This window comes from Pelodiscus sinensis, chromosome 1, assembly GCF_049634645.1.
Source record: "Pelodiscus sinensis isolate JC-2024 chromosome 1, ASM4963464v1, whole genome shotgun sequence".
Classification (NCBI taxonomy): Eukaryota; Metazoa; Chordata; order Testudines; family Trionychidae; genus Pelodiscus; species Pelodiscus sinensis.
The window spans coordinates 263933990-263956976 of record NC_134711.1 but is presented as its reverse complement, the minus strand read 5'-3'; the positions used below and the strand labels follow the sequence as shown (position 1 = coordinate 263956976).

Sequence of the window (22987 nt, the reverse complement as noted above, 5' to 3'; positions counted from 1 at the left end):
GATAAGAATTCTGAAGGATCTTGACAAATTGAAGAATTGTTTTTAAGTCAACCATATGAAATTCAATTAAGACAAGTGCAAAGTACTGCATTAAAGTATGAAACATCAAAGGCACAAGTAAAAAAATGGGGAATAACAGGTTAGGTGCTAACATTACCTCTAATCTTCTTCTTCCATGTGTGGATCTTTTTCCATCCATGGTGGAATAAATTATTTTATGTATACTGAGGTATGTGTGAATGTGCACCACCAGTGAAAACAAAAAAAACCTAGATGCGGGCACTCTGCTTGTCAGTTGAGTGGCATTTGAATCTCTCCTGAGTGGATGCACAAGCTCACAGCTTACAAGGAACACAGCTAATAGGTGGCAGAACTGAAAAAGATCTGGGGGTTATAATGGATCAAAAATTGAATATGAATCAGTACTATGATGCAGTTGCAAAAAAAGCTAATATAATTCTGAGGTGTATTAATGGATGTTGTATGTAAGACCTGGGAAATTATTGTTCTGCTTTATTTGGCACTGCTGAGGCCTTAGCCCAAGTACTGTGTCTAGTGCTGGGTGTTACACTTTAAACTGTAGATAAATTGGAAAGAGTGCAAAGGAAAACAACAAGAATGACAAAAGGCACAGAGCTAAGATCACTGCACCCTACTCCCCTGAGAAACAGTGCAGACTCTGAAACTCTTCAGGTCCAAGAAAAATGCAGTTTTGGTCCCAGCTTCCTGGGATACCCCTCCCCAAATGGGATCAGAACCCCAAATGAATTATTTAGGTAAGCCCTCTTTAACAATGAAAGGAGGATGTGCACACTGGTTGCTCCCCCAGATAACAATTATTTACACTGTGGCTGATAGTAAATAAAAGTGATTTTATTAAGTACAAGCAATAGGATTTAAGTGGTTATAAGTGAGATCAGGCAGAACAAAGTAAGTTACAAATGTTAAAAAAACAGAGAACACCTAGCTAATTCTAAAACTAAAACCTCAGAACAACCTTATTACAAACTCACCCTAACATTGTTCTTATTCCAGCTAAGCCTCCAAACCAGGGCAGTCTCCCTTTCCATGGGGTCTCCGGTTCACTTTCTTGGGTGTGCCATGCCAGTGAAAGGCAAAGAAACTGCTAGCTTCCCATTGTTTTATAGATTCCACCTTTGGGCAGGAAATTTGTTTCTACATTCCATCCTTATATGGAAAAATCACCTGGCCAGCCCTACCAGTTAGGGAGGTCACATGTCTTTCTAGGACCATCCACTGCTAAGACTTAAAGAACAGAAGAGGCTGTTTACAGTTGGTCATCTAGATATTGAGGCTGTGTCTACACTGGCATCCCTTCCGGAAAAGGGATGCTAATGTAGCACTTTGGAAGAGGCAAATCCACGGGGGATTTAAATATCCCCCGCGGTATTTGCATTAACATGGCTGCTGCTTTTTTCCGGCTTGCAGATAAGCCGGAGAAAAGCGCCAGTCTAGACGTGATTCTCCGGAAAATAAAGCCTTTTCCGCAGGATCTCTTATTCCTACTTGAAAGTAGGACAACTTGTACTGCCCCTGCCCTGCGCCCTGCCCCGGCCCTGTGCTGCCCCTGCCCCAGCCCTGTACTGCCCCTGCCCTGCGCCCTGCCCTGCGCCCTGCCCCGGCCCTGTGCTGCCCCTGCCCTGTGCTGCCCCTGCCCTGCGCCCTGGCCTGCGCCCTGCCCCGGCCCTGTGCTGCCCCTGCCCTGCGCCCTGCCCTGCGCCCTGCCCCGGCCCTGTGCTGCCCCTGCCCTGCGCCCTGCCCCGGCCCTGTGCTGTCCCTGCCCTGCGCCCTGCCCTGCGCCCTGCCCCGGCCCTGTGCTGCCCCTGCCCTGCGCCCTGCCCTGCGCCCTGCCCCGGCCCTGTGCTGCCCCTGCCCTGCGCCCTGCCCTGCGCCCTGCCCCGGTTTACCCAATGTCATTCAAACCAGCACATCTTGTAAAAGTGTAAAAGAGCTGTTACTAATAACATGCCTACAACATGCAGTACTGAAAACATAAATTGGTGCCTTGTTACTTTGCCTCCAATTCTGACATGTATTGTTAAATTATGTTGTTGATTCTTGCAAGAGACATTACAATTTCTCTCATTAAAGGAGGGGAAAAAAAACTTCGTGTTCCTTTCCAGATTGTTCCCATTTACTGAAAATAAGCATGAGTTCCTGCCTTGAAGCACTATCTGCAAACTGCAGTCAGATGTAAAAGAAGCCTAATCAAGCCTGGGAACCAGGCCTTAATTAGACTGCTTCGAAAACAGAGCAGAAGAGCAAATGAAAATTATTAACCATCACTCATGATTCCTGTTTCTAATTTTGAAGAGGAAATCATGCATTAATCAAACCCTAGCTCTAAGCTCAGAGGCACGTTTTAGAAATATCTTGAAACAACAAGAGGAAATCTTTGCTGTGTTTAGAGAAAACAACTCCTGATCGGTCAGTATGTATAGCACAGTATATTTTGACATGAAATAAGCTATGTAGCAGTACACTTAGCCTTAGCTGGGTCCAAGAAAAACAAAAGCAGTACCAGTTGAAATGAAGTCACATGAGAAAATCAGCATTAACCCTGGGTTTTGTTCAAGGAAAACAGAAATGTAGTGTGTTATTTTCAGAGGATAATTGAAAGATACAGAAGGACAAATGTATCGGCAACAGTGTAACATATTACTATTTGCTTCAGACATAGCAAAAGAAACTCTTTAGTGTGTAGAAAAACATTTAATGAAAATTCATTATGATAAACTAGTCTAGTGAATGGCAACAAACTGGAGGTGACTTGAGATCATGTGATAAGATTTAGTAGAGCTGTGTTACATTATTTTTGTTAAATGTGGACTGTAAAGATAATCTTCCATTTTTTTGGCAAAGTAGTATGAACTTTCTGGCTATTATTCAGACAAACAAATATTCTCTATGTGGAGTCATATTGAACATATATTTTTTATCGTGCTGGGATAAGAAGTCTGTATGGTAAGGACTCCTCAGAATAAGAGGAAAAATGAGGCCTTTCCCCCCCATAATATATATTGCACCCACTATTTTGGAAACCACATCATACTAAATGCTGTGGGCTTGATGTTTAAATATCCGTATTTAATCTTCACCTTTTGAATAAAAAATATTCTGTACAGCATCTAGGTTTACCAGAAAGGTCTCACATCCAAATATTGACCAGTACTTAATCTGTGTTGCTTGTAAAAAAACTACCATGCGCACAACCTGAAATCATTCGTGTGCAGATTTTAAGGTACAATATTTGCCTCTAGTGCCGTTGTGACTGCAATTATCTTTCTATATCTAATGAAAATTATGGAAATAAAGGGAAAACAGGGATTTCTCAGCAAGCATTATGTATCAGAGGTTCCTTAATACAGGTTGAACCTCTTTGGTCTGGGACTCCCTGGTCCAGAAGGACCACAGATGTTACTGGACCAGTGAGCTTCTGGACCAGAGAGTACTGGCGTCATAAAGCCTGGGGTTTGCAGCTGTCCAGGGAGCTAGGAGCCCAGAAGATCCCAGGATCAGCTGAAGCCAGGGCTAGCTATGGAGCCCGGCAGGGCCCTGGAGCAGCTGAGCCTGGCAGCAGTGGCAGCCACATTGCCACAGAGCCCAGCAGTGTCCCTGGGGCAGTGAACACCAATGTCCTGGGGCTGTCTATGGAGCTGCATGTTGGAGCTGACTGTGTAGTCCAGTGGCAGTTCTGGGGCAGCTGAGCCAGGCAGAAGCAGCAGCTCTGGAGCAGCAGAGCCCAACGGTGGCCAGCATCCCTGGGCTGGCCGCTGAGCCCAGTGGCAGCAGCTCCAGAACAGTGGAGCTTGGAAGCAGCAGCAGCAGTCCCAGAGCTGGCTGTAGAATTTGGCGGCTCTCCAGGGGCTGGAGACCTGGTGTCCCAAAGTCAGGGAACCCAGCTGCAGAGCTGGGGGAGAGGGGGAAAAGAGGGGAGACTGGCTGGTTCTGCTGATGGACCCAGGAGAGTCCCAAGTCCATCGGCAGAGGGGCCAGGAAACTCCCTCCTTTGGAACCGGCCAGGTCCTGATGGTACTGGACCAGGGAGATCCAACCTGTATAATTAAACAGAGCAAATGAATGATTAAAGTCATTAGTCCCGCAAGGCAGTGTAATGTGGAAGAATTAGCACAGGTAGGAGGAGTCAGGTAGTCCTGAATTTTAGTAATGACTTCATCACTTCCTTCCTGTTTAACTTTGGCCAAATCACCTTATCTTTTATCCCCAACAATAAAATTAGGATAATTGGCTGAACGAAGCAAAGGCTTACACTCAACTCAGTGACATTTTATCTGTGCAGAATAGGGATGTGAACGACTAGTCAACTAGTCACTCTCCCCCGCTTGCTGTCTCTATCAGAAAGGAGTTCCCAGCTGGCCCTGGGCTGCACATGGCATTTTAAAGTGGCAGCACCACTTGGAGCCCGGGAGTCAGTTGAGGACTCAGAGCCCAGGGTTAGGTAGGGACTCCATGCGGCGCTGCTGCTTTGAAATGCTGTGGAGAGCACGGGGCCAGCAGGGGACTGTTTGAGTTCACCACTGGCCCTGTGTTCCCCTGGGGCTGTTGCTGCACTTCAAAGGTGGAGGCGCCCTTATAGACTAATAGAATAGTCAATGCAAATTGCATCGACTGTTTGATTAGGCAGTTAAATTTAACATCCATCGTGGAGAATCGGGGCTCTTTGGCTTTAACTGAAGACTCAGGCTTCCTTCTGCAAACTTGACAGAAAGGACACAATTCTTCCATCTTTCTTCTGTTGGGTCCATTGGGTGAAATTCTGGCCCTATTAAAGTCACTTATAAAACTCCCATTGAATTTAGTACAGCCATTGATTTCAGTAGAGGAATAAATTAATACTCAGTTTCAGTAAGAGTGACAGATTTGGACCCAAAGAGCTATTCCTTCTTGCAGTTACCTACTCAGAAGTTATAGAGTTGATATGGTCCTTGCCCCGGCTGGAACTGAATTCAGTCTAAGAATGTAAGAACAGCCACACTGGGTCAGCCTAAAGGTCCATCTAGGCTAGTATCCTGTCTCTGTGCCAGGTGCTTTTGAGGGAATGAACAGAACACAGGAATTGCAAGTGATCCATCAACTGTTGCCCAGTCCCTGCTTCTGACAGTTGGGTGTTTCAAGGACACCTGGAGGTTGCTTCCCTGTCCATTTTGGCTAATAGCCATTGATGGACCTGTCCTCCTTTGACTTATCTAAAGTTCTTTTTTAACACAGTGTTTTAGTTTTGGCCTTTACAGCATCCACTGGCAATGAGTTCCACAGCTCAGCTGTTAATGTGAAGTTTTGTTTTGTTTGTTTTACAGTTTGCTGCCTATTAATATTATTGGGTGACCCCTACTTCTTTTGTTCTTTAAAGGACTAAATAAACATTTCCTATTCACTTTCTTCATACCATATAGACTTCTATGAAATTCTGCCTTTGTTGTCACTTTTCTAAAATGAACAGTCCCAGTCTTTTCAATCTCTCCTTGTATGGAATACGTTCCATATCCCTAATCATTTTTGTTGTCTTTCTCTGTACCATTTCCTATTCTAATGTACCTTTCTTAAGATGACGTGTCCAGATCTGCATGTAGCATTCAAGATGTGAATGTACCATGGATTTGTATAGCAGCATTCTGATATTTTCTGTGTTATCATCTGTCACTTTCCTAATGGTTCCTAGCATGGTTATCTTTTTAAACTGCTTCTGCATGTTGAAGAGATGTTTTTAGAGAACTATCCACCGTGACCTCAAGATCTAATTCTTCAGTGGTATCAGCTAATTTAGACCCCATCATCTTGCATGTATAGTTGGGATTATGTTTTCCAATATGCCTTACTTTGCATCTATCAATGTTGGATTTCATCTGCCATTTTGTTGCCCAGTCACCTAGTTTTTTGAGTTCCCTTTTAATTCTTATCAGTCTGCTTTGGACTTAACTAGCTTGAGTAATTTTGTCTCAACTGTAAATTTTGTCACTTCACTGTTTACTCTTCCTTTCCAGATCATTAACAAATATGTTGAACAGCACAGGTCCCAATACAGAAACTTGTGGGACCCTGCTATTCACTGTTCTCCACTGTGAAAACTGGCCATTGATTCCTATCCTTTGTTTCCTATTCTTTAGCCAGTAATTGATCAATGAGAGGACTTTCCTCCTTATTCCATGCCTGCTAGTTTGCTTGAGAGCCTTTGGTGTGGGACTTCATCAAATTTTTTTTGAAAATTCAAATGCACTATATCCACTGGATCTCTGTTGTCCACATGCTTGTTGACACATTCAGAGAATTCTGATAGAATGGTGAACCATATTGACTCTCTGCCAACATACTGGCTGTGTCTACATTGGCAAGATTTCACACAAAAGCAGCTGCTTTTGCGCAAAATCTTGCCACCTGTCTACACTGGCCGCGAGTATTTGCGCAAGAACACTGACGTTGTAATGTATAAAATCAGTGCTTCTTGCGCAAATACTCTGACGCTCCTGCTCAGGGATAAGCCCTCTTGCGCAAGAGGCCAGTGTAGACAGGCAACGTTAATTTCTTGCGCAAGAAAGCCCAATGGCTAAAATGGCCATCGGAGCTTTCTTGTGCAAGAGAGCGTCTACGCTGGCACGGATGCTTTTGCGCAAAAGCACATCTTCTGCGCTAAAGTACATGCCAGTGTAGATGCTCTCTTGCACAAATACTTTTAACAGAAAAACTTTTCTGTTAAAAGTATTTGCACAAAATCATGCCAGTGTAGACGCAGCCACTGAGTTCTTCTATAAGTCTGATGATTTTGTTCTTTACTATAATTTCAATCAATTCACCTATTACTGAAGTTTGGCTTATCGGCCTGTAATTGACAGAAGTGTATCCAGAGTAGTACTGGGCAGCCTGCAGGCCGAACACAGCTCATTAGGGTAAACCACTTACAGAGTAAAACAGGTTCTTTAACTTGCAAGTAAGGCCGCCCTCAGCTCCCATTGGCTACCGTTCACTATTACCTGCCAATGAGACTTGAAGGAAATGGCACAGGTCATAGGGATTTGCTGGCTGCCATTTCTCAGTTGTCCAGGAATGGTGACCTGTGGCCAGTGTGACCTGTGGGCAGCTGTACCTGTGGATGCAAGGGAAACAACTTGTCTGGCATCCTGCCAGTAGTTTATCTTGATGAGCTGCATGTGACCTGCAGGCCACAGGTTGTCCACCATTGATCTAGAGCAGGGGTGGGCAATAATATTTGCCTGGGGGCCACTTCAAAAATGTTTGAAGTAGCCCAGGCCACTCCAGAAGGGACAGAGCCTAAATGGGAAGGGGTGGGGTTACCCCACCCCCAGACCAATCCGGTGGGGAAGCTCCTTTCCCCCCTTTCCCACTAGGAACCCATGGCCTGGACGAGGCTTGGCACGCTCCCCCACCCCGAGGCCGATCAGGGCGCTTCCTCCCGCCCTGCCAGGAGCACGTGGCACTTTGAAGTGCTGCAGGCTCCTCGCAGGGCCAGGACAGGGTGAAGGAAGCTTCACACAGTTCCCTCGGCCCCAGGCCCTGATTGGCCTGGCGGCAGGGAAGCATGCGAAGTCTCCTCCACTCTCCCCTCCCCCCACCTGCTTGCGAGCAGCACGCGGCGCTTCAAAGCACCAGATGTTCCTGGCAGGTGGGAGGAGGCTTCATGTTCTCCCCCGCCCCCAGGCTTTAATTAGCCTGGGGCTCGGGGAAGAGGAGGGCCTCCATGGGCTGGATCCATCTTCTTGACGGGCCCAATCCGGCCCGCAGAGGCCCTTTTGCCCACCCCAATTTTTAAAAATAGGCATTACGTTATCTGCTTGCAGACATCTAGTACAGATGCAGATTTAAGTGATAGGACACACATCACAGTCAGTAGTTCTACAATTTTATATATGAGCTCCTGCAGAACTCGAGGGTGAACACCATCTAGTCCTAGTTATATATTACTTTTAATGTATACATTTGTTCAAAAATCTCCTGTACAAAAATGAAGTTAGCTTCCACATAATAGCCTTATCTTCCTTGCATGGTCCTTTAGCATCTTAGCTTCCTTGAGTAGCCCAGGAGCCCCACTGATTGTTTGGTAGGCTTCTGACCTCAGGTGTACTTAAAAAAATCTTTCAGTGTTTCTTCAAATTCTTCCTTGGCCTGTGTTACCATACTTTTACACTCTTACTTTTGCTATGTTCCTTTCTATTTTGGCCATCATTTACCATTTTCTGTGCTTATGTGAGAATGTTATATGTGGCTGGTTGATTTTTGCAAAGGCTACTTGTTCTTCATTGATTATTTTTCGTGAGTGTTTTAACAGACATCCACATCTGCTTTCTGCCCTTGTATTGAATGTTATTACTTTACTTAACTCCTTTGATATGATGCAATAGGTTTCTACAACTGCTCCCTCTGGTGAACTTTGAGTTGTTCTAATGCTTCTGCAATGGTGCCCGGTTGAGTCATTTTCCAAGTTAGTCTCCTATTTTGGGGCCACCATTTGATTTCTTTTAACACTTTGCTTTTCTTGCTTTCATATGCTATGCCTGTAGCTATGCATTAGAGCTATAGTGCTATCAACACAGATAATCTAGGACTTGAAATTAGATTGTCACTATCCAGTCCATATTTATGAATCAATGTTAACAGTGGAAATCCTGATTTGATTTTGTTTTGGGTGTGCTCCAATGTCATTTAACTGTTTCTTGTATAAAGTTAATTTTTGTAAAATTCATTGAATTACATACTCCTGTGTCTTGTTGGTGTGTAGGAAAGCTTTCTTCCTCTTTTCCATCCCCTTTGCCTCTAATATCCACTTTACACCTAATACTGTTGTTTTTTTGGTGGTTTGTTGTTTTTTGGGCAGCAAACACAAGGTGCTCGGTGCTGTCCAAACATAAACAAATGCTACAGTATCTTGGCTATTTTAATACAGACCAAAACCAGGACTCCCTCATCCAGAACCATCTGTGGTCTGGTAGGACAACGGATGTTCTTGGACCAGGGAGTCCTGACTGGGAGTCCCAGCAGTAAGAGGGCTGGCAGCTCGGACCCTGGTGTGGCTGAGGCTGGGACCGGTGCCAGAGTCCTGGTAGCATAGCAGTGGCTGCAGCAGCCCCAGTAGCAGGGCTGGGGATGTGGCAGTTGTGGCATCTGTGGTAGCAGGACTGGGGCCAGAGACATGGCAGGTGCAGCAGCCCTGATAGCAGGGCTGGGCCTGGAGATGCAGCAACTGCTGTGGCCCCAATAGCAAAAATGGAGCTGGGGCATTCTGGGCTGCCAGGGCTGCAGCAGCCTGGCAGCGGGGAGGGAAAATGGTCTGGGGAGCTGGTACCAGGGGACCTCCTCTGGTTCGGCAAATTCGAGGGTGCTGGACCAGCGAGGTCCAATCTGTAGTATCCTTGAAGATCTAGCTCACATCCTTTATTTGCAATTTGTTACAAACATATGGCCCATTTATTTAGTTCTGTTTCTAGGAATATTTATGGATAACTGTTTACATGGTAAGCATCACCCTTACCGGGTTGTAAGTTGTGCTTGTTGGGCCTTATCAAATTAATCATGTTCTTTAGTGCACTTGCTTGACATCTGAGATTAAACTGCAACCAGCCCTTCTTTTTATAAGTTAAACTCCCACTTCTTCCTCCACGGTTGCAAGTGCCATGAATACAGTGGAACCAGTTTAGATCTCTTGTTTGGAGGACAGGTTTTGGAATCCCACCCATTGAATATGGGGGAGGCAAAGGATCTGAGGGCTTCTATGCTATGGAGAAGATCAACGCTGCTGCAGTTGATCTTCCAGGGTTAAATTGGCAGGTGTAGTGAAGACTTGCTAATTCGAACTGAAAGGGCATTCCCATCAGTGCTGGTATCCTGCTCCTCACAAGGAGTATGGGAAGTTGACGGGAGCACTTGCTCCTGTCAACCTCCTGCTGTGTGGATGGCGCCAAAATGCAATTTAAGATACTTCAACTCCAGCTACATAGTTACTTCAAGCTGTGTATCTTAAGCTGACTTGCCACTTTAGCATAGACTAGTGGACTATGGAGATCCGCTTGCAGCCTCACCCCCTGCCCTGAGTAGAGATGAAGAATGGTGCAGTGGCAAGGTGTGAACCTGGTACCTGAGAGACCAGTTTGATTTCCGTTGTGACCTTAGGTAAGTCATTTTCTGTTAATTATTTCTACTTGTGTAAAATAGCAGTAATAGCTGTTCCCTTCCTTCTGGGGGTAGGATAAATACATTAAAGATTCTGAGGTAGAGTAGCATATCAATATCAGAGGTTACGGCAGCAATAAAATGTTGGAAGTGGATGCAAACTGTCTCTGCAGAATTGAGGGGAAGATAACTTCCGTGTGCACAACCTAGATACTGGGATTGGGACCATTGTGAGGAGATGATAGCACTAGGAAATATCTGCAATGAAGCTACTAATTAATGTTGCCTTTTTGTCTCTTTAGTTCAGGATCATATGCAGGGCGAAAGGAAGGACCTTGGGACATGAGAATTCATCCGTTCCTCATATACGTAGATCCTTTTACTTTCTCCCTGTCTCCCCCTCACCATCCATTATGCTCTTTGCCTTTTGTCTTCACCAAACAACATTAAAAAATCAATGACCCTTCACTTGATGATGCTCTTTCTAAAATAAAAACATTTAAAAGCTTTGAGAAACACCTTGTGAAGGGCAGTGTGCTTCCTCGCTGCTGGCTGCTGTGCTGGAAGGGTTGCTAATTCTATTTCAATGATGCTGCCGACAGGCCAGTTGTGCAGGCTGCCTTTGATCTTGCTTTTACATTCATTTACCATAATAAGAGTTGGCTTTATTGAACCAATTAAAATTATAGTCCTCCCTTATTATCTCCATAGAGTACAGTGGCGATGAAGTGAATTTCAGTAAATCATTTCACTTGGGCAAGTTTATAGATCCTTATTTTACATATCCAGCTTGGTTTTTATAAGGTGCAATTTAATATTGACCCTATATGTCATTTGCGTAATAAATGTTTTAGGGTCAAGGATTAAAAGCTTTAGTCAAAGATATGTCATGTTACGTAAAGCTCTGTTTGTAATATTGGTTGCAAATGGTTTTTAATTGCTCAAATTGACGATAAAGTCTAGTCTCTTTATCTTTTGTAATCTCTTTGCAAGTTTTTTTTAATTGTAGGAGAACAGGTGCTTTGCTGCATAGTCTCTTGCCAGAAGTGCATCCCGAAAATACATTTGGAAAGGGTTTGACTGAACATGAACATAGAAGGTATGATCCTTCTCCTATGCACTCGCAAAACTCTTAAAGCCATACCAGCAGCTGACTCATAATTACAGATTTTAAACATGAGTATAATGATTTATTTTGGTTTGTATTTCACAGAGAGCAGTCCATGTTTGTGTTGTTCTCTATGTGCATTTTAAAAACCATGTCTAAAATCAAAGAAGCAAACTCAGATGTCGCGCAGTTAACATGAATTGGCTGGATTCACAAAACATGGTAAGCCAACTACCTTGAGACTGTCTATAGCTTTCAGTACTCCAAATAACACTTCTTGGTGCCTTAAAGTTGCTGTCTTCCCTTTATCAATCTACCTGTAAACCCAAAGCTTGTCTTCTTGTTACCTATTGGTAAGCTTTTTTCGAATGCTCGTCAGTCACTAAAGTATGTGGAAGCTGCCCGCATAAAATTCTCATCCTTGTTTTGTGATGCCTTTCTGCCTTAGACTTTTGCCCCTCGGCATGATATGTATCTCAGTAACTATTGTAATTTATGGCAACAGGGCACTCACTGGATTTACTCCAGTTTATATGTGAAGGACCATGTTTTAGAGCAGATATACCCTGTCACCCATTAAAGAGCATCATAGCCCTCAGTAGAAGCGCCCTTCAGAACAAGACAGTAGGGCCCAGTGGCCAATGTCCATGGGCTTGCCCCTAGATTTGGACAGTATGACCTAACAGCCAGGATCAATTGGACTGTCCTTCATTGCAGGGTTATATGGCCCAGTGACCAGAATCAGTAGAACTGCCCTTAGCTTCAGGTAAGTATACTTAGCGACCATAGTCAGTAGAGTTACCCTTGCATGCAGGATGTTGTGGCCTAGGGGCAGAGACAACAGGGTTGCTCAATCTGTTGAGCCAGAACAATAAAATACTTGAGTGGGAATTCCGCACCAAAAAATTGAAAACTCTGTGGACAGTGTTTTAAAATTCTCCTTACTTTGTGAAAATAACACAACCTAATCACACCAGTTTCAATTATTTTAGTAAGTTATTTCAAAATGCCCATCAGCAATATGCCTGTAACAATGCAGATGACAAAAAAGATTCTGGAAATCTTTTGTTGACAAATAGATTATTTAGTAGGCATATTAATACAGAGCTCTGAGTAAACACGTAGGGTACGTCTAGACTACATGCCTCTGACGACAGAGGCATGTCGATTAGACTACCCGGCATAGGAAAATGAAGCGGCGATTTAAATAATCTCCGCTTCATTTAAATTTACATGGCTGCCGCGCTGAGCTGATCAGCTGTTTGTCGGCTCAGCGTTGTAGTCTGGACATTAAAGGCATTTGTCGACCTCCTAGGTATGCCTCCTGGGATGAGGCATACCTGGGAGGTCGACAAATGCCTTTGATGTCGACCCCCGTGTGTCCAAACTACCGCACTGAGCCGACAAACAGCTGATCGGCTCAGCGCGGCAGCCATGTAAATTTAAATGAAGCGGCGATTATTTAAATTGCCACTTCATTTTCCTATGCCGGGTAGTCTAATCGACATGCCTCTGTCTTCAGAGGCATGTAGTCTAGACGTACCCTTACGGACCCTACAAGACAGAAATTTCTTTCCCACATTCTTCAGAAGCAGTGCAAAGGCTTGCAGGAGTCAGTGGTAACAGAGGAGCTGATGGAGAGGGAAGTAATTGCTGAGAAGGCATGTGGATATGAACCCCAAGGATTGTTGTGTGTAAGAGTGATAAGTATGGAACAGTTTTGTGGGGAAAATTGTTAGGGAGCCTCTCCCATGTAGACCCTGGCTGATCCCCAATCCCGAGGCTACTCTAAGCTGGTCCCAGTCCTCATATAAATTAGGTTGCTTCAGCCCATGCTGACTGGCTGTCTCCCTCCCCTAATCTGCCCATCATGGATAGTTAGGAGGCATAGCCAGAACACACTGCACTCTACCTGCACCTTCACACCTCTTACACTACAAACTATAGGGTTTTGGTATAGAGCCCTTTATTTTACACCCACTGGGAAGTCTCCCTCTTCAGTGTAACCCCCGAGAGGTAATCTAGCTGTTTTTTGTGTGGTTCAAAGCTGGCAGAGCAGATTGGTCCAGACAGTTGGGCCCAAGGAATCTTATTCTGTGGTCTCTTATTGAACCTATACATCTTTAAACATATGATAAGAATGCCATGTCTATATGTTAATTCTAAGAAAGTACAACAGAGAATCATATGCATCCTTTTCATCTCAATTGGATGAAAACTGGGCTTTTGAAAGGATGTCTCATGTCAAAATAGATTATTGTGGGGTTTTTTAATTTGAAATAATTGCATAATTATATGCATGTATTAAATGTATTTCCACCCAGTATATTTTTGTTTGTTTCAGTTATTTGAAAGCTGTCTGTAATTCAGTGAAAATACGTCTCAATCTGTTGGGCAGTCAGCAGTTGCTAAGTAAATGGGGGAGGGAAAAAAAGAGATTGTGTCAATGCATGTTGCAGAAACTCGAGAGGATCCTAGCTCGCTTAAATCATTTTTATTATGCACAGACAAAAGTTTACATTTATAAGCGACTGAACTAAGCCAGTCTATGTTTCTTTAATTGGAGCTGGGATAATTCAAGTTGGCTATCTGCTTCATGTTGCTGAGGACATTTCAGGAAATCGGTACATATTGGCTGCATGCAACATTCAAATCCTGGACAGACTCCATTGACTTGAATTGGTTTAGGATCATGCTGCAAATCCTAAGAGCCATAAGGGGAATTCAGCAATCGATGCATCTTCTTCAAAAAATAGTCCATATACAATGTCTAATGCTCAAGCACCCCAATCCTAACCTGTCCCATCTTTTCTTTTTCCCCATACGGTCCGCACAGCTCTCTTCTCTCTTTCTGTCTTTCCATCTAGCCACCCTTAGGGTACGTCTAGACTACAGGCTTTTGTCGACAGAAGTTTTGTCGACAGATACTGTCGACAAAGCTTCTGTCGACAAAGAGTGTCTAGACTACATTCAGTTCTGTCAACAAAGCAAGTTGCTTTGTCGACAAAACCCTGTAGTCTAGACACAACCCTAGATGCAATAACACCTTCTGCCGACAGAACTCTGTCGACAAATGGCGTTATGCCTCGTAAAATGAGGTTTACCAGCGTCGACAAAACTGCTGAGTTCTGTCGACGTTATGTCGACAGAACTCAGCGGTAGTGTAGACACAGGTATAGTTTTGTCGACAAAAGTCCACTTTTGTCGACAAAACTCTGTAGTCTAGACACACCCTTAGATTCCAGGACATAATTCCAGGAATCCTGTTTAAAAAAATTTAAATCTGAATAATTGCTATTTTATTATAAACATCAGTACTTGTGCACATACTATAACTATATGTATCAAGACTTCTGTTGATGTGAGATCGCATATCTGTAATCAGCAACTGAAATTCTTCGTTCTTCTTGATGGTCATTAGGAGCTGCACCATGTTTCCACTGAAGAATTAATGGGAGTATAAGCTACTGCAGCATTTGACTTTGTTCAGTAGGCAGCAAGTTTAAAAGAAATAAAAGGAAGTACTTTTTCATACAATGCACAGTCAACCTATGGAACTCCTTGTCAGGGGATGTTGTGACTATAACAGTGTTAAAAAAAGAACCAGATAAATTCATAGAGGATACATCCATCAATAGATATTAGCTAGGATGGGCAGGGATGTTGTCCCTAGCCTCTGTTTGCCAGAAGCTGGGAATGGGCAACCGGGGAGGGATCACTTGATGATTACCTGTTCTGTTCTTTCCTCTTTGGGGTACCTGGCATTGGCCACAGTCAGAGAACAAGATACTGGGATAGAAGGACCTTTGGCTTGATCCAGTATGGCTGTTCTTTTGGCCCCAAAAAAGGGAGAGAATCAGTGTGGAGGACAAACAGATTTTAGCTGGAATAATCTGCACATATGCTGCAGAGGATAGAGCAGGGAACTTCAGCTAGAAGACTCCAGAAGCATCCAGAACTAGAGTGTGGGACTTACTAGACATGCTCAGCAGCTGTTTCTGAATATCAACAGGAAGTTTTCTTTAGGGGGCAATCTGCCTGCCAGATCACAGTGATGATCGTGTGGCCTGAGCCAAAGAGTACAAGGGAGAAAAGTTGATAAATACTGTAGTTAAAAAGCTTCAGAGGGGTAGCCGAGTAGTCTGTAACAGGAAATACTTAAAAAAAATAGTACCTTAAAGACTAACAAAACTTCTAGATGGTATCATGAGCTTTCGTGGGCACAACCCTAAAGAAGTGGATTGTGCCCACAAAAGCTCATGATACCATCTAAATGTTACAGTAGTTAAAGATAGTTCTGTGGACCCAACAGTTGATTGATTTAGGACCAAGATATATGTCTGCTGTGAGGATGGGCTATATATTGCTTTGGATACAGGTTAGTGCTATTCCAGCTTTACTTACTGGGAAGCCCTTTATTAGGATAACGTTTGGTCCACCATGATGTGTTCAGTGGCCGTAGAGGGAGAATTAGGAGGAGGGCATTTCTGTAATACTTTCTGAAAAGTCGGGAAAATGTCACCTCTGGCAAAAAGTTAAGTTGAGGTATAGGAAGAAGGGATACACAGTAGTAGCTAATATACTGTTGTTAGCAGTCCCTTCCAGTTCTCATGTTATATGATTCTACAATTCCCAGCTGATAGCTGAATTTTTTAACAGAGCAAGTCTGCCATAGAAAGTCTCTAGAAAAGTCCCCTTTGAGAAGGCCCCTCCAATCAAAAATAGAGTAACATTCTATGAGTGAACAATCTTAAAAAAGGGCAACAAAAATGATTAGGGGTTTGGAACAGGTCCCATATGAAGAGAAATTAAAAAGACTGAGACTTTTCAGCTTAGAAAAGAGGAGACTAAGGGGGGATATGATAGAGGTCTATAAAATCATGACTGATGTGGAAAGTGAATAAGGAAGAATTATTTACTTATTCCTATAATATAAGAATTAGGCGTCACCAAATGAAATTAATAGGTAGCAGGGTTAAAACAAACAAACAAAAGGAAGTTTTTCTTCATGCAGTTCACAGTCAACCTGTAGAACTCCTTGCCAGGGGTTGTTGTGAAAACCAGGACTTTCAAAAAAGAACTAGATAAATTCATTGAGGTTAGGTCCATCAATGGCTATTAGCCAGGATGTGTAGAAATGGTTTCCCTAGCTTCTGTTTGTCAGAGGCTGGAAATGGATGAGAGGAGAGGAATCACAGGGTGATTACCTTTTCTGTTCACTCTCTCTGGGGGCATCTGGTATTGGCCACTGTCAGAAGACCAGATACTGGGCTAGATGGACCTTTGGTCTGACCCAGTGTGACTATTCTTATGAAAGAGCATGGCTAGGCCACTGAACTCTGGCTGAGTTCCAGGTGTGCTAATCACCAGGGATGTGAGTTGGCCCGTTCAGCTCAATGGGAGTTTTGCCTGAGTGAGGACTGAGCAAACAATCAGCTATTGAGAGTTGGCTCATGCTGAGTGATGCCCATAACTCTGACTTCATGTCACTGAGTCTGCATTTCACTACAGGTTGGACCTCCCTGGTCTGGCACCCTCAGGACATGAGTGGTCCTGAACCATGGAGTTTGCCAGACCAGGGTAGTTCAAGGCTCCTGTCTGGGCTTTGAGTGTCCTTGGTGCCTGGGATTCCTTCTCTGCTACTGGCCCCATGCCAGGGCTCCCAGGGTCAGCCTACTTGGCCTGGGAATTCCCTACAACCCCTGCCACCACCAGCTCCACTCTTGCTAGGGATCCCCCCACCGCTGCTGACCCTGCTTCCACCGGGGTTCCCAGCTGGAGAATCCTGCACCTGCTGCTGGTTCAGCTGCTGCCTGGGCTTCCAACCAGGGCCGGGGATTCCTCCTGGCTGGCACCAGCCCCACTGCCACTGGGGTTCCTGGCTGAGACTGGGGATTCCTTTCAGCTGCGCAGGGAGTGCTCCCTAGAGCTGGACTCCCCACTTCAGGACCAGCCCAGCTGGGGCTCCCCAGCACCACCAACCAAGTGGCTGTACCGCGAACTCCCATCTGACTAGTGTTCCTCGCCTCCCAGGCTCTTGTCCAGCAACATATATGGTCCTTCCTTCCGGACCACAGATATCGCTGGACCAGAGTCCTGGATTTGAGAGGTTCAAACTGTAATACAGAAGAACTCTCAGCAGGGGTCCAGGAAAAAAGTCTTTCAGTAGGGACATACCAGTGGGTAACGTACACCATTTATGTCACTTCTGAACTTGACTAATTGTAATAATTACCTAAACAGCAAGACATCATTTGTAGAATTATTCTGTTTATGCTAATATGCATCCTACATTATGAAATAACGTTGAATAGAATTAGAAAACGAGCACTTTCCTTTGGTTGAATATCAGGAACACGATGCATCAGCAGTATAAAATTGCAGTTTAGATTACAGGACTATCTTTCAAGGTTGTGAAATATTTGTGGATATCAGCATCAGGAAGATCACTCCAGATGCTCCCACATTATTTACATCATCTGTTCATCTTTGTTAAGCAAACTATTTCACTGTTTTTCTTGGTTACTGTACCCTTTTCAGAGTAGAAGGGGATCTTCTTGTCATTCAAGTAGTAGTATCAAGAAGCTTAAGAAAATGCATCTAAGGCAGAAGAGTTTCAGGTTTCCAAACAAAAAAGAAACCATAGATAGTACATTTAAAATTGGAAAGAACCACAAGTGATTATATTATGAGCCTTTTTCTGTAACAAGTCTGTTTGGCCTCACATACATAATGGAGGCTAATACTCTGAGAACTAACTGGCTGCTTTCTTTATCTCTGGAGAGAGTCCTCAATAGTTTTAAAGGCGGCACCCAGAAGACAAGGATGTTAGTGTGTCATAGCTATGTACTCTACATGAACAATTGGCTTCATTCTGCTAGCACCACCAACCAGGTGGCTGTACTGAAATGAACCCACCAGGATTATTTTCCTCTCTAAATCCTCCCTTTCATTCTGCATTCAAAATCCTCTCTACCTTACGTAGTACAATCTATTATTTCATATCAGATGAGCAAGACAGAGGTACCAAGCCAGCAACATTACAAAAGGTTGTGTTTGCCGTGGCTCTACTGGATTGATTTGTCTTATTGCGCAAAGACTTACATATTCAACACAAAATGATATGGATTCTAAAGTAGAAATTAGGGATGTTAGATAGTGGATAATAGTATAGCTGAGTAACCTCATGAATTCTTATTGGTTATTCAACTATTCTGTAGTCCCCGAGAGTGGAGCTGGTAGCCAGTGTGCTCTGACCCCACTCCTGGGGAGCCCCCTACCACCTTGCGCTGTTGCCTCTGAATCAGAAGCAGCCGTGCGGGATGCCAGACTGGAACCGGTTTGCGAGGGGAGTGAGTTTAAATATCAGCTCTCCATGCAAACCAGCTGCCTGCCACCCCGCACTGCTGCTGATACAGAGGCAGCAAGCAGGGGCAGATGTGAGTAGTCGAAAAGATGAACTGATAAACCAAGGTGTATCGTATACTTGACTACTTGTTTACATTCCTAGAAGAAAGTGAAAGTTGAACTAGACCTGGCACCTGCTGAACACAAACTAAAGTGTGATGAGATGAAGAAGGTAGGACTTGTGAAGGAGAGGATGGTGAGGATTTATAAAAATATTATTACATATATTACAACTATTATAAAAGTATTATTACTGTATCATGTAGCAACTTAGCTGACCGCATTGCATTAGGTAAAGCACAAACATGTAGTGAGACATTTTCTGAAATTTTACAGTCTAAATAGACAACACAGAGGGTGGCAGACAGGAGATACTGTTATCCTCAGTTTACAGATATGGACCTGAAGCATAATGAGGTGAAATGTTTCACACAAGGTAATGCATTCTAATGCTACTAATGCATCTCCTGAGTACCAGTCCAGTGCTTTAACCGCAAGACTATTCTTCCTATGTGGCCAAAGCTCAAAACATGATGCTGTTTGCTGTTGGTTTTGAAATGGTAAAAATTCCATTGAAATGGTATGTCTACTAAATAACCATTTATACTTATTTTACAGCTTGGGAAAAACTGAGCAGAAAAATGAAATCACTTGCTTAAGACTACACAGCAAATAAGTGGGAAAAGAAGGATTAGAACTCAGTCATGTCAGACTCAAGTTTGTGCTTATTCTAGGCAACATTGCTTTTCAAAATAAATTAATTTCATGCTGGAGGTATTGTAGTACCAGGTTGGTCTTTTTATTGAGATAAGTACAATTTTGGGAGTTTGACTGCCTCCATCTTTTTCATCCACAACGTTGAATTTCCTATGCCAAGTGATCCTTGGGCTGGTTGGCACTGGGCCATTATGCAAAAAGACAAAGAAACCAGTCCAACAACCAACAAACACTTTAGAAACATAAAATGTTAAGTACAGATACAAAACTATGATGGTAGACATGTTTTGAATAATGATGACATAGTATTCCATTCCTCGTATTATTCTAAAACAAGTTAAAATAGGTAATTTAACTTCCCTTTGCACAACTTTAGAGAGAAATCTTGATACATATTCCATTCATATTGTTTATAGATTTGCACTGCATTTCATTGTCAAAACTATATATCTTTCCTTTCTAAGAAAAGGAAAGCAAAATAAGTATAAATTCTACCTTCCCAGTCCTTTATACAATACAAGAGACATATATTGAAAACAAATTCTCACAAACTTGTTTGTAGACATCTGCATTTTGAAAAACCACATTTAGTTCTGTTTAGGATCAGTGACTTATCTAGAAAGGACATTAAAAAGATCATAACTAATGATCTGTCTTGAAAGAAAATGAAGAGAATAGGAAAAAAATAATATGGAAAATATCCTTGCCAAAATATTGTCCTGTAGTAAAGCTCTTGATTGATTCATAACACAGTAAAAGAGCTACTTGCAGAATGTTGTATATTGTTATTACATTCTGATACAAGTTCTCCTTTGCCCATGTTTGGTCAAAGAGGCAAGTTTCTAAGAATTCCTCGACATTCTAGACTTATTGCTTTACAGCAGAGTGCCAAGTTTTTGAAAACACGAGGCAAAGAATTTGTCTTAGTATTTAGCATGAGTTTCTCAAACGAAGCAATATATTACTAGGTGTTGGGAATTAAAATGAAAAATCATCTTGAAAATAAAGACTGCAGAGCAAAGTTCTATAAACAAGCAGGGAATTGGTGACAGAGTGGATCACTTGGTGACCTATTCTGTTCATTCTCTCTGGGGCATCTGGCACTGGCCATTTTCAGAAGTCAGGATATTGGGCTAGCTGGACTTTTGGTCTAACCCACAATGGCCATTTTTATGTTCTTAACAGAGAATTCTTTAATTAGATCTAGATGACAAAGTGAGGGAGGCTTCAAAAATAATTATGTGAAAGTCCATTGCTGATAACTTTGTATCCTACCTCTATTTCTGTATTCCCTGAGTACTATCAAGCCATCTTTTGTTATTTCTAGGAGTAGCATCCGTGAAAGAAGAAATGCTGGGAGTGATGGGGTTTTGGGAGGTGATCAGTATTAGAACTGAGATTACATCATCCTCTAAGCCCTTTTTAAATGTGATTCTTCTGAGAATAACATCCACAAATCTGGGATAGGTTAGGTAAACTGCAGTAATTATTGATTATAATTATCATTATTTATATTGTACTATGCCTGTAGGCCCTAAACAAGATAGGGGGCCACTGTCACGGAGCAGAATTACCACCATGGCACCTCCCACCGGCAGTCCTGGGAATTAGCTCACCAGCCCACTGGACGACTCTCTCTAGCTGGTGTCTCCCTGTTGTTCTTGCTCTTCCCTCTAGTCCAGACCCGTGTCACTCTTTGACCACGGCATCCTCTTCAGGACACTGCCCTCTGGCCGTGCCCACTCCAGTCTCTCTGCACCCCCTTCTGGGGGGTGTTGTTTACCCAACTGTGCACTCCAGGGTCCTTCCCTCCTAAGGTGTTCCCTGGGAGAAGAACTGGGTACCCCCAGTTCCCCAGTACCCATCTTGCCTCAGTGACCCACTGTCAGTCTTCGTCTAGCCCCTGCCTCAGGAGCAAAGTGCAGTCTGTAATGGCCACTCATCACTTGCAAAGTGGTGTGGACCTGCTGCCCCTGACTACCATGGCTGCCCCTTGCAGCCCCAGTAGCTTCAGGCCTTGCAGCCTGGGGGCTTGCTTGACCAGAGCTTCCCCAGCCCTGCCTGTCTTCCCCAGCACTGTTTTACTTCCAGGAAGCCTCCTGCTTTCCAGGCAGCTGCGTCCCTTCTGCTCTCTAGCCATAGCAAGAGTGAGCTTCCACCTCTCTCTTAAGGAGCCCTTCTTTATATAGCCCCCAGCTGGGCCCTCATTAGCCAGAACTTCCTCAACTGAGGCTTCACTCTCAGCCCTCATTTAGGGCTGGGTTTTTGCCCTTAAAGGGCCTGTGCAGGGCAAGCGCCTTGTAACAGCCACATTGTGATAGGTACTCTAAATCACACAGTAAGTCATAGTTAAAGAGCTTAGACAAGACAGACTAAAGGTGGGAGAAAGATATATGACATAGAAGCGAAGTGACCAGGATGGTCATTGACAAATATCGGGCCAATACTAAGTTTTGGATTCCCTTCCCAACCTTATTTTACCCTGTGCCCAATGTTATGGCAGCACAGGGTAAAATAAGAGTGGTGGGTTAATAGAAGCAGGAGAATAACAGAGTAAAGAAAAGAAAAGTCAGTGATCATCTTTCCACTGACTTCACTGGGCTTTGGATCAGGCCCCAAAAAGCAGAGGTTAGTTAGTGGAAGTGCAGACTGGTAGGGAGAGGGACTGGTGGAAGATGGGCAAGCAGTCAGTGGAGTGAAGACTATCTAGAGCACAAAAGAATAGTGTATTGAATTTCCTTGTGCCATCCAGGGCAGGTTGTGAGGAGCTGGCTGGGGAAAATAGCTGAACTTTCCCCCACCCCTGGTCTGCATCCACAGCTCTTCTGTAGGATGCCTGGGTACTATCTTTATTTTGAGGAGCAAAATAGGGTTTTTCTCCTGCTTCTTCAACCCAAATGTGTGGGGAAGAAGGATGTCCCTATCAGCTTAATGTCTCTGCTTGTTTCTGTGGAGAGCAGTGGAACAGACAGACCACTGTGAGCAATGGTTACTTCATCCTGGGCCAATCTCTTGTTCATAGAATCATACGGTTGGAAGAGACCTCAGGAGGACATCAAGTCAAATCCCCTGCTAAAAACAGGACCAGTTCCAACTAAATCATCCCATCCAAGCCTTTGTCAAGCTGTGACTTAAAAACCTCTACAAATGGATATTCCACCACCTCCCTAGGCAACCCATTCCAGTGCTTCACCGCCCTCCTAATGAAATAGATTTTTGTAATATCCAACTTAAACCTCCCCCATTGCAGCTTGAGTCCACTGCTCCTTGTTCTATCATCTGTCACCACTGACAATAGCCTATCTCCATCCTCTTTGGGACCCCCTTCAGGTAGTTGAAGCCTTCTATAAAATCCCTCCTCACTCTTCTGTAGACTAATTAAGCCCAAATCCCTCAGCCTGTCCTCATAAGTCATGTGCATAAGCCCCTTAATATTTTTGTACCTCTCCACTGGAATTTCTTCAGTGCATCCACATCCTTTCTATAATGAGGGTCCCAGAATTGTATGTAATACTCCAGATATGGCCTCACCAATGCCGAATAAATGGGAATAATAAATTCTCTAGATCTGCTGTCAATGCTTCTCCTAATGCACCC

The 22987-nt window shown here is 43.6% G+C and overlaps 1 long non-coding RNA gene across 4 annotated transcripts in view; it reads left to right on the top strand.

Annotated features, from left to right (window-relative positions):
- LOC142826457 (uncharacterized) overlaps positions 1-22987 on the top strand; it is a 212700-nt gene that overhangs the window by 47983 nt on the left and 141730 nt on the right. For 2 of the 4 annotated variants that reach the window (XR_012900584.1, XR_012900583.1), the window contains exons 2-3: positions 11168-11257; positions 11372-11488. This is a non-coding gene — a long non-coding RNA (uncharacterized LOC142826457). Of the gene's footprint in view, positions 1-11167; positions 11258-11371; positions 11489-18776; positions 18870-19291; positions 19725-22987 lie in introns of those variants that run through there. The other 2 variants (XR_012900586.1, XR_012900585.1) reach the window with 2 other exon arrangements.